The following is an 8,433-nucleotide window of genomic DNA, read 5'->3' as shown; positions in this document are numbered from 1 at the left end:
CTTCCCACTAGCCATCTATTTTACCTTTGGTCGTGTGTATATGTCAGTGCTACTCTCTCACTATGTCCAGGTCCCCCTGCCCCCACCTCCCGTGTCCTCTAGTGCCTTCTCTACACCTACATCTTTACTCCTGCTCTGTCACCATGTTCATCAGTACCATTTTTCTAGATTCCATATATATGCATTAGCATATGGTATTTGTTTTTTCTCTTTCTGACTCACTTCACTCTGTATGACAGTCTCTAGGTCCATCTACCTCACTACAAATAATTCAATTTCATTCCTTTTTTATGGCTGAGTAATATTCCATTGTATATATGTGCCACATCTTCTTTATCCATTCATCTGTTGATGGGCATTTAGGTTGCTTCCATGCCCTGGCTATTGTAAATAGTGCTGCAATGAACATTATGGTACATGTTTCTTTTTGAACTATGGTTTTCTCAGGGTATATGCCCAGGAGTGGGATTGCAGGGTCATATGGTAGTTCTATTTTTCAGTTTTTCAAGGAATCTCCATACTGTTTTCCATAATGGTGTATCAATTTACATTCCCACCCACAGTGCAGGAGGGTTCCCTTTTCTCCACACCCTCTCCAGCATTTATTGTTCCCAGATATTTTGATGATGGCCATTCTGACTGGTGTGAGTTGATACCTCATTGTGGTTTTGATTTGTATTTCTCTAATGATTAGTGATGTTGACCATCTTTTCATGCGCCTCTTGGCCATCTGTATGCCTTCTTTGGAGAAATGTCTATTTAGGTCTTCCACCCATTTTTGGATGGTATTGTTAGTTTTTTTGATATTGAGCTGCATGAGCTGCTTGTATATTTTAGAGATCAATCCTTTGCCAGTTGCTTCATTTGCAAATATTTTCTCCCATTCTGAGGGCTGTCTTTTCGTCTTGTTTATGGTTTCCTTTGCAGTGCAAAAACTTTTGTTTCATTAGTTCCCATTTGTTTATTTTTGTTTTTATTTTCATTTCTCTAGGAGATGGGTCAAAAGGATCTTGCTGTAATTTATGTCAAAGAGTGTTTTTGCCTGTATTTTCCTCTAAGAGTTTTATAGTGTCTGGCCTCATATTTAGGTCTTTAATCCATTTTGAGTTTATTTTTGTGTATGGTGTTAGGGAATGTTCTAATTTCATTCTTTTACGTGTAGCTGTCCAGTTTTCCCAGCACCACTTATTGAAGAGGCTGCCTTTTCTCCATTGTATATCCTTGCCTCCTTTGTCATAGATTAGCTGACCATAGTTTATCTCTGGGCTTTCTATCCTGTTCCATTGATCTATATTTCTGTTTTTGTGCCAGTACCATAGTGTCTTGATTACTGTAGCTATGTAGTATAGTCTGAAGTCAGGGAGTCTGATTCCACCAGCTTCGTTTTTCTTTCTCAAGATTGCTTTGGCTATTCGGGGTCTTTTGTGTTTCCATATAAATTGTATAATGTTTTGTTCTAGTTCTGTGAGAAATGCCATTGGTAATTTGACAGAGATTGCATTGAATCTGTAGATTGCTTTGGGTAGTATAGTCATTTTGACAATATTGATTTTCCAGTCCAAGAACATGGTATATCTCTCCATCTGTTTGTATCATCTTTGATTTCTTTCATCAGTATCTTATAGTTTTCTGAGTACAGGTCTTTTACTTCCTTAGTTAGGTTTATTCCTAGGTATTTTATTCTTTTTGTTGCAGTGGTAAATGGGAGTGTTTCCTTAATTTCTCTTTCTGATCTTTCATTGTTAGTGTATAGAAATGCAAGAGATTTCTGTGCATTAATATTATATCCTGCTACTTTACCAGATTCTTTGATTAGCTCTAGTAGTTTTCTCGTGGCATCTTTAGGATTTTCTATATATAGTATTATGTCATCTGCAAACAGTGACAGTTTTACTTCCTCTTTTCCAATTTGTATTTCTTTTATTTCTTTTTCTTCTCTGACTGCCATGGCTAGGACTTCCAAAATTATGTTGAATAACAGTGGTGAGAGTGGGTACCCTTGTCTTGTTCCTGATCTTAAAGGAAATGCGTTCAGTTTTTCATCATTGAGAATGATGTTTGCTGTGGGTTTGTCATATATGGCCTTTATTATCTTGAGGTAGGTTCCCTCTATGCCCACATTCTGGAGAGTTTTTATCATAAATGAATATCGAATTTTGTCAAAAGCTTTTTCTGCATCTATTGAGATTATCATATGGTTTTTATCCTTTAATTTGTTAATATGCTGTATCGCGTTGATTAATTTGCATATATTGAAGAATCCTTGCATTCCAGGGATAAACCCCACTTGATCATGGTATATGATCCTTTCAATGTTCTGTTGGATTCTGTTCGCTAGTATTTTGTTGAGGATTTTTACATCTATGTTCATCAATGAAATTCGCCTGTAATTTTCTTTTTTTGTGACATCTTTGTCTGCTTTTATTATCAGAATGTTGGTGGTCTCATAGAATGAGTTTGGGAGTGTGCCTCCCTCTGCTGTATTTTGGAAGAGTTTGAGGAAGGTAGGTGTTAGCTCTTCTCTAAATGTTTGATAGAATTCACCTGTGAGGCCATCTGGTCCTGGACTTTTGTTTGTTGGAAGATTTTTAATCACAGTTTCAATTTCAGTGCTTGTGATTGGTCTGTTCATAGTTTCTATTTCTTCCTGGTTCAGTCTTGGAAGGTTGTATTTTTCTAAGAATTTGTCCATTTCATCCAGGTTATCCATTTTATTGGCATACAGTTGCTTGTAGTAGTCTCTCATGATCCTTTGTATTTCTGTGGTGTCAGTTGTTACTTCTCCTTTTTCATTTCTAATTCTGTTGATTTGAGTTTTTTCCCTTTTTATCCTGATGAGTCTGGCTAATGGTTTATCAATTTTGTTTATCTTCTCAAAGAACCAGCTTTTAGTTTCATTGATCTTTGCTATTGTTTCCCTCATTTCTTTTTAAATGAAGAAGAAATAAATGATTTCTGATTTTATTTTTATGATTTCTTTCCTTCTGCTAGCCTTGGGGTTTTTTGGTTCTTCTTTCTCTAATTGCTTCAGATGTAAGGTTAAGTTTATTTGAGATTTTTCTTGTTTCTTGAGGTAGGACTGTATTGCTATAAACTTCCCTCTTAGAACTGCTTTTGCTGCATCCCATAGGTTTTGATCATTGTGTTTTCATTGTTGTCTGTCTGTAGGTGTTTTTTGATTTCCTCTTTGATTTCTTCAGTGATCTCTTGAGTATTTAGTAGCATGTTGTTTAGCCTCCATGTGTTTGTACTTTTTACAGTTTTTTTTCCTTTGATTGATACCCAGTCTCATAGCATGGTGGTCGGAAAAGATGCTTGACATGATTTCAGTTTTCTTAAATTTAATGAAGCTTGATTTGTGACCCAAGGCATGATCTATCCTGGAGAATGTTCCATGTACACTTCAGAAGAAAGTGTATTCTGTTGTTTTTGGATGGAATGTCCTATAAAGATTGATTAAGTCCAGCTGTTCTAAAGTGTCATTTAAAGCTTGTGTGTCTTTATTTTCTGTTTGGATGATCTGTCCATTGGTGTAAGTGGGGTGTTAAAGTCCCCTACTATTATTGTGTTACTGTTGATTTCCCCTTTTATGGCTGTTAGCATTTGCCTTATGTATTGACGTGCTCCTACGTTAAGTGCATAAATTTTTAGAATTGTTATATTTTCTTCTTGGATTAGTCCTTTGATCATTATGTAACGTCCTTCCTTGTCTCTCATAATGGTCCTTATTTTAAAGTCTATTTTGTCTGATATGAGTATTGCTACTCCAGCTTTCTTTTGATTTCCATTTGCATGGAATATCTTTTTCCATCCCCTCACTTTCAGTCTGTATGTGTCCCTAGGTCTGAAGTGGGTCTCTTGTAGACAGCATATATATGGGTCTTGTTTTTGTATCCATTCAGCCAGTCTGTGTCTTTTGGTTGCAGCATGTAGTCCATTTGCATTTAAGGTAATTATTGATATGTATATTCCTATTACCATTTTCTTAATTGTTTTGGGTTTTTTCCCTTTTCTTCTTTTGTGTTTCCCACGTAGAGTGGTTCTTTTAGCATTTGTTGTAGAGCTAGTTTGGAGGTGCTGAATTATTTAAAATTTTGCTTGTTTGTAAAGCTTTTGATTTCTCAGTTGAATCTGAATGTTATCCTTGCTGCATAGAGTAATCTTGATTGTAGGTTTTCTCCTTTCATCATTTTAAGTGTATCCTGCCACTCCCTTGTGGCCTGTAGAGTTTCTGCTGAGAGATCAGCTGTTAACCATATGGGGATTCCCTTGTATGTTATTTGTTGCTTTTCCCTTGCTGCTTTTCATATTTTTTTCTTTGTATTTAATTTTTTTAGTTTGACTAATATGTGTCTCGGTATGTTTCTCCTTGGGTTTATCCTGTATGGGACTCTCTGTGCTTCCTGGGCTTGATTTACTATTTCCTTTCCCATGTTAGGGAGGTTTTTGACTATAATCTCTTCAAATATTTTCTCAGACCCTTTCTTCTTCTCTTCTTCTTCTGGGACCCCTATAATTCGAATGTTGGTTCATTTAATCTTGTCCCAGAGATCTTTGAGGCTGTCTTCTATTCTTTTCATTCTTTATTCTGCTCCATGGCAGTTATTTCCATCATTCTATCTTCCAGCTCACTTATCTGTTCTTCTGCCTCCGTTATTCTGCTAATAATTGTTTCTAGAGTATTTTTTTAAAGAATTTATTTATTTATTTTTTGTTGGCTGTGTTGTATCTTCATTGCTGTGTGCAGGCTTTCTCTAGTTGTGGTGCATGGGCTTCTCACTGCGGTGGCTTCTCTTGTTGCAGAGCACAGGCTCTAGGCATGTGGGCTTCAGTAGTTGTGGCATGAGGGCTCAATAGTTGTGCCTTGTAGGCTCTAGAGCACAGGCTCAGTAGTTGTGGTGCATGGGCTTAGTTGCTCCACTGCATGTGGGATCTTCCCGGACCAGGGCTCGAACCCGTGTCCCCTGCATTATCAGGCAGATTCTTAACCACTGCACCACCAGGGAAGTCCCCCTTCTAGAGTATTGTTAATTTCAGTTATAGTGTTGTCCATCACTGTTTTTCTCTTTAGTTCTTCTAGGTCCTTGTTAAAAGTTTCTTGTATTTTCTCCATTCTATTTCTGAGATTTTGGACCATCTTTACTGTCATTACTCTGAATTCTTTTTCAGGTAGACTGCCTATCTCTTTTTCATTGTTTGGTCCTGTGGGCTTTTACCTTGCTCCTTAATCTGCTGCATATTTCTCTGTCTTCTCATTTCATGTAACTTACTGTGTTTGGGGTCTCCTGTCTGCAGGCTGCAGGATTGTAGTTCCTCTTACTTCTGTTGTCTGTTCCCAGTGGGTGGGGTTGGTTCAGTGGCTTGTGCAGGCTTCCTGGTTGGGCGACTGGTGCCTGAGTTCTGATGGATGGGCTGGATCTTGTCCCTTTGATAGGCAGGGCCACATCCAGTGGTGTGTTTTGGGGTGTCTGTGAGCTTAGTATGAGTTTAGGCAGCCTGTCTGCTGATGGATGGGTTGTGTTTCTGTCTTGCTAGTTGTTTGGCATGAGGTGTCCAGGATTGGCGCTTGCTGGCCCTTGGGCAGAGCCAGGTCTTAGTGTTTGGATGGAGACCTCTGGGAGAGCTCTCACTGATTAATATTCTGCGGGGGCCTGAATTCTCTGGTGGTCCAACGTCCTGGACTTGGCTCTCCCACTTTGGAGGCTCAGGCCTGTCCCCTGGCCGGAGCACCAAGACCCTGCAAGCTGCCCCTTGTGGGAGAAATTGAGGAAGAGAAACAAAGGAAAAAGCGAAGAGACAACCCCCCAAGACAAATGGTAAAAGCAAAACTAAACAGTCAAAATCACTCAAAGAAACATACATCCATGCACTCACAGAAAGAAAAAAGAAAAAAAAGGAAAGAAAACAAAGCAGAGGAGAACAACCAGACCAAGAAACAAACCCAAAAGTGAAAGAAATAGGAAAAAAAAATTAAAATAAAAGTATATTAAAAGCCTATAAAGGAAAAGAGTATATAAAAATTAAAATAAAAAAATAATAGAAAAAGGACAACATGACAAATCAAAAAGAACCAAACATACAAACACACAAAAAGGGGTAATATTTTCCTGTGGCCTTGGCTGTCAGTGTCCTTGTCCCCACAGTGAGCCCCAGCCAGTCCCTGCCTACCCAGGAAGTCCTCTCATCCTTATAGGCAGGTCTCTGGACCTGCTGTGGGCCCTGTGGGGCCAGCTCAGGCTCTGATCTTGTGTAGTCCACAGCGTCACTTGTGGGGACGCTTGTCTGTTCAGGCACGCGCCTGTGGTTGCATGGAGATGTTTCCCTTTTGCTTCTCTGGTCGCCCAGCCCCTGGGGTTCAGCTTTGGATCTGGCCGCGCCTCTGCCTGCGGGCCATCCTCAGGCGTCTGTCCCCCTCCCAGGCAAGCGGGGGAAGGCGGCTGATTCGGGCGCAGGTGCTCACGCAGGCAGGGGCGGGAGGGACGAGGCAGTCAGGACTGAAACGTGCGGAGGGTGCCCGCAGCGGCAGAGCCTGGCGTACAGCGGTGAGCGCCTGCAGCGTGCCGTGCCTTCTCCCAGGGCAGGTGGCCCCGGATGGCGGGACCCTTGGCTGTGGCGGGCTGCACCGGCTGTGGGAGGGTGTGGACGGGGACCTGCCCTGCATGCGCGACTCTTGGTGGCAGTGGCGGCGGCCTCTGCGTTCTGAGCTTGTGCTCGCGTCGGCGTTGCCCTCCCGGCTGTGAGCGCGCGGAGCAGGAAGCTCCTTAGGGGGGCTGCCTCTCGAGCATCCCGAGACAAAGGTCTCCTGCCTCTCCTTCCTCTCCGTCAGGCCCAGGCTTTTTCCCAGACTCTGTGCCGGCTGGCTGGGGTGCACTAGCCCCCGAGGCTGTCCCCACACAGCCAGCCCCAGTCCTCTCCCTGGGGTCTCATCTCCGACACCCAGGGCTTGGCACCCACCCCCCTCCGGCCCCAGCGGGCGAGCAGACCAGCGTCTCAGGCTGGGCAGTGCTGCGTGGCACCCATGCTCTGTGCAGGGATCTCTCCGCTCTGCCCTCCGTGTACCTGTTGCTGCCCTCTCCTCCGAGCCTCCCAAGCTCCCCCCATCCCCGCCGCTTCCCAGTGTGTGGAAACTTTTCCCCCTTCACAGCTCCCTCCCAAAGGGGCAGATCCCGTCCTGATTCCTTTGTCTCTTTTCTTTTCTTTTTTCCTTTTGCTCCACCCAGTTACGTGGGGGTTTTCTTGCCTGTTTGGAAGTCTGAAGTCCTGTGCCAGCCTTCAGTAGGTGTTCTGTAGGGGCTGTTCCACTTGCAGATGTATTCTTGATGTATTTCTGTGGAGGAAGGTGATCTCCACCTCTTACTCCTCTGCCATCTTCCTGTGAACTCCGGGTTTCTTTTTTAGTTCTCATTTTATTTAAATCTTTGGGTAAAGCTGGGAGACTTACTTGCCTGAGACAGGCTTCTCCTTATCTTCTCTGCTGTCTGTGTGGTTTTCACCAGAGGGGTCCTGAGCAGAACGGTGACCCTGGGTTTCTGGGCTCTCAGCCCTCCCCGTCTCCAACGCCCGGAGGGAATCTTTCCCCCCTCTTTTCTCTTCCTATCAGGTGGCCAGTGGATAAAGCCTCTGCTCTTGGGAGCTGTTATCAGTGATTTACATCACACAAAAAATGGAAGCTAGCTTTTCTTTGAAGAAACTGACTGTTAGTGAGGAGGTGTGGGAGACTAGTGACTGAGTTCTAAATTCAGATGCTCTGACGGTCACCCCACGTAGGCTTGTGAGAGCATCCCTGCTCTGTGGGTAAGGATGTGAGCCACACAGAAAATTATTCCACTGAATACGCATCGTGTTTCACCGAAGGGTGAGGAAAACTGAAGGAAAACCCACGGGTCTCAGTTGGCTTGGTGGACTGGGCTCTGACGTTGTGCTACGAGTGCTCACATATCCATCAGCCCGTCTAAACGCGTCTGTGCTTCCTCACAGGTGTGCGGTAGACGGTCACGAGCCAGTTGGTGTTTCTTCCATTCTGTAAATTGTGAGTGCTGTTATTTGAGAGGCTCACTTTTTGGCAAGTCCGTTTAGAGATATTCTGTGATCCTTTACTTAGATGTAAAATGATGCTTGGGTTTGCCACGTGGGACAAAGGAGAGGAAGCACTGAGCCTGCATCCAAAGCCTTCTAATAGCCCTGGACCTGCAGTGTCGACCCAGACCGGGTGCAGGGCCCAGGTGCTTGTTGGCAAGAGGAGGTGGTGGAGTCAGACGCTCCCCGTAGGTTCTGAGTTGTGGTGAATTTGTGGACTCCGCGTGGGGTTCAGCTCTTCCCTTTTTCCTTTCTAGGCTGATGAGTGTGAGTGGAGAGCTGCCCATGCCTCCGTGCTGTCACTCATGCTGAGGTCGGGCAGGGAGGCCGGGAGGGCTGCCTTGGGGGCAGCTGCCG

This window comes from Hippopotamus amphibius, chromosome 7 (assembly GCF_030028045.1).
Source record: "Hippopotamus amphibius kiboko isolate mHipAmp2 chromosome 7, mHipAmp2.hap2, whole genome shotgun sequence".
NCBI lineage: Eukaryota > Metazoa > Chordata > Mammalia > Artiodactyla > Hippopotamidae > Hippopotamus > Hippopotamus amphibius.
This window is presented reverse-complemented; position numbering follows the sequence as displayed.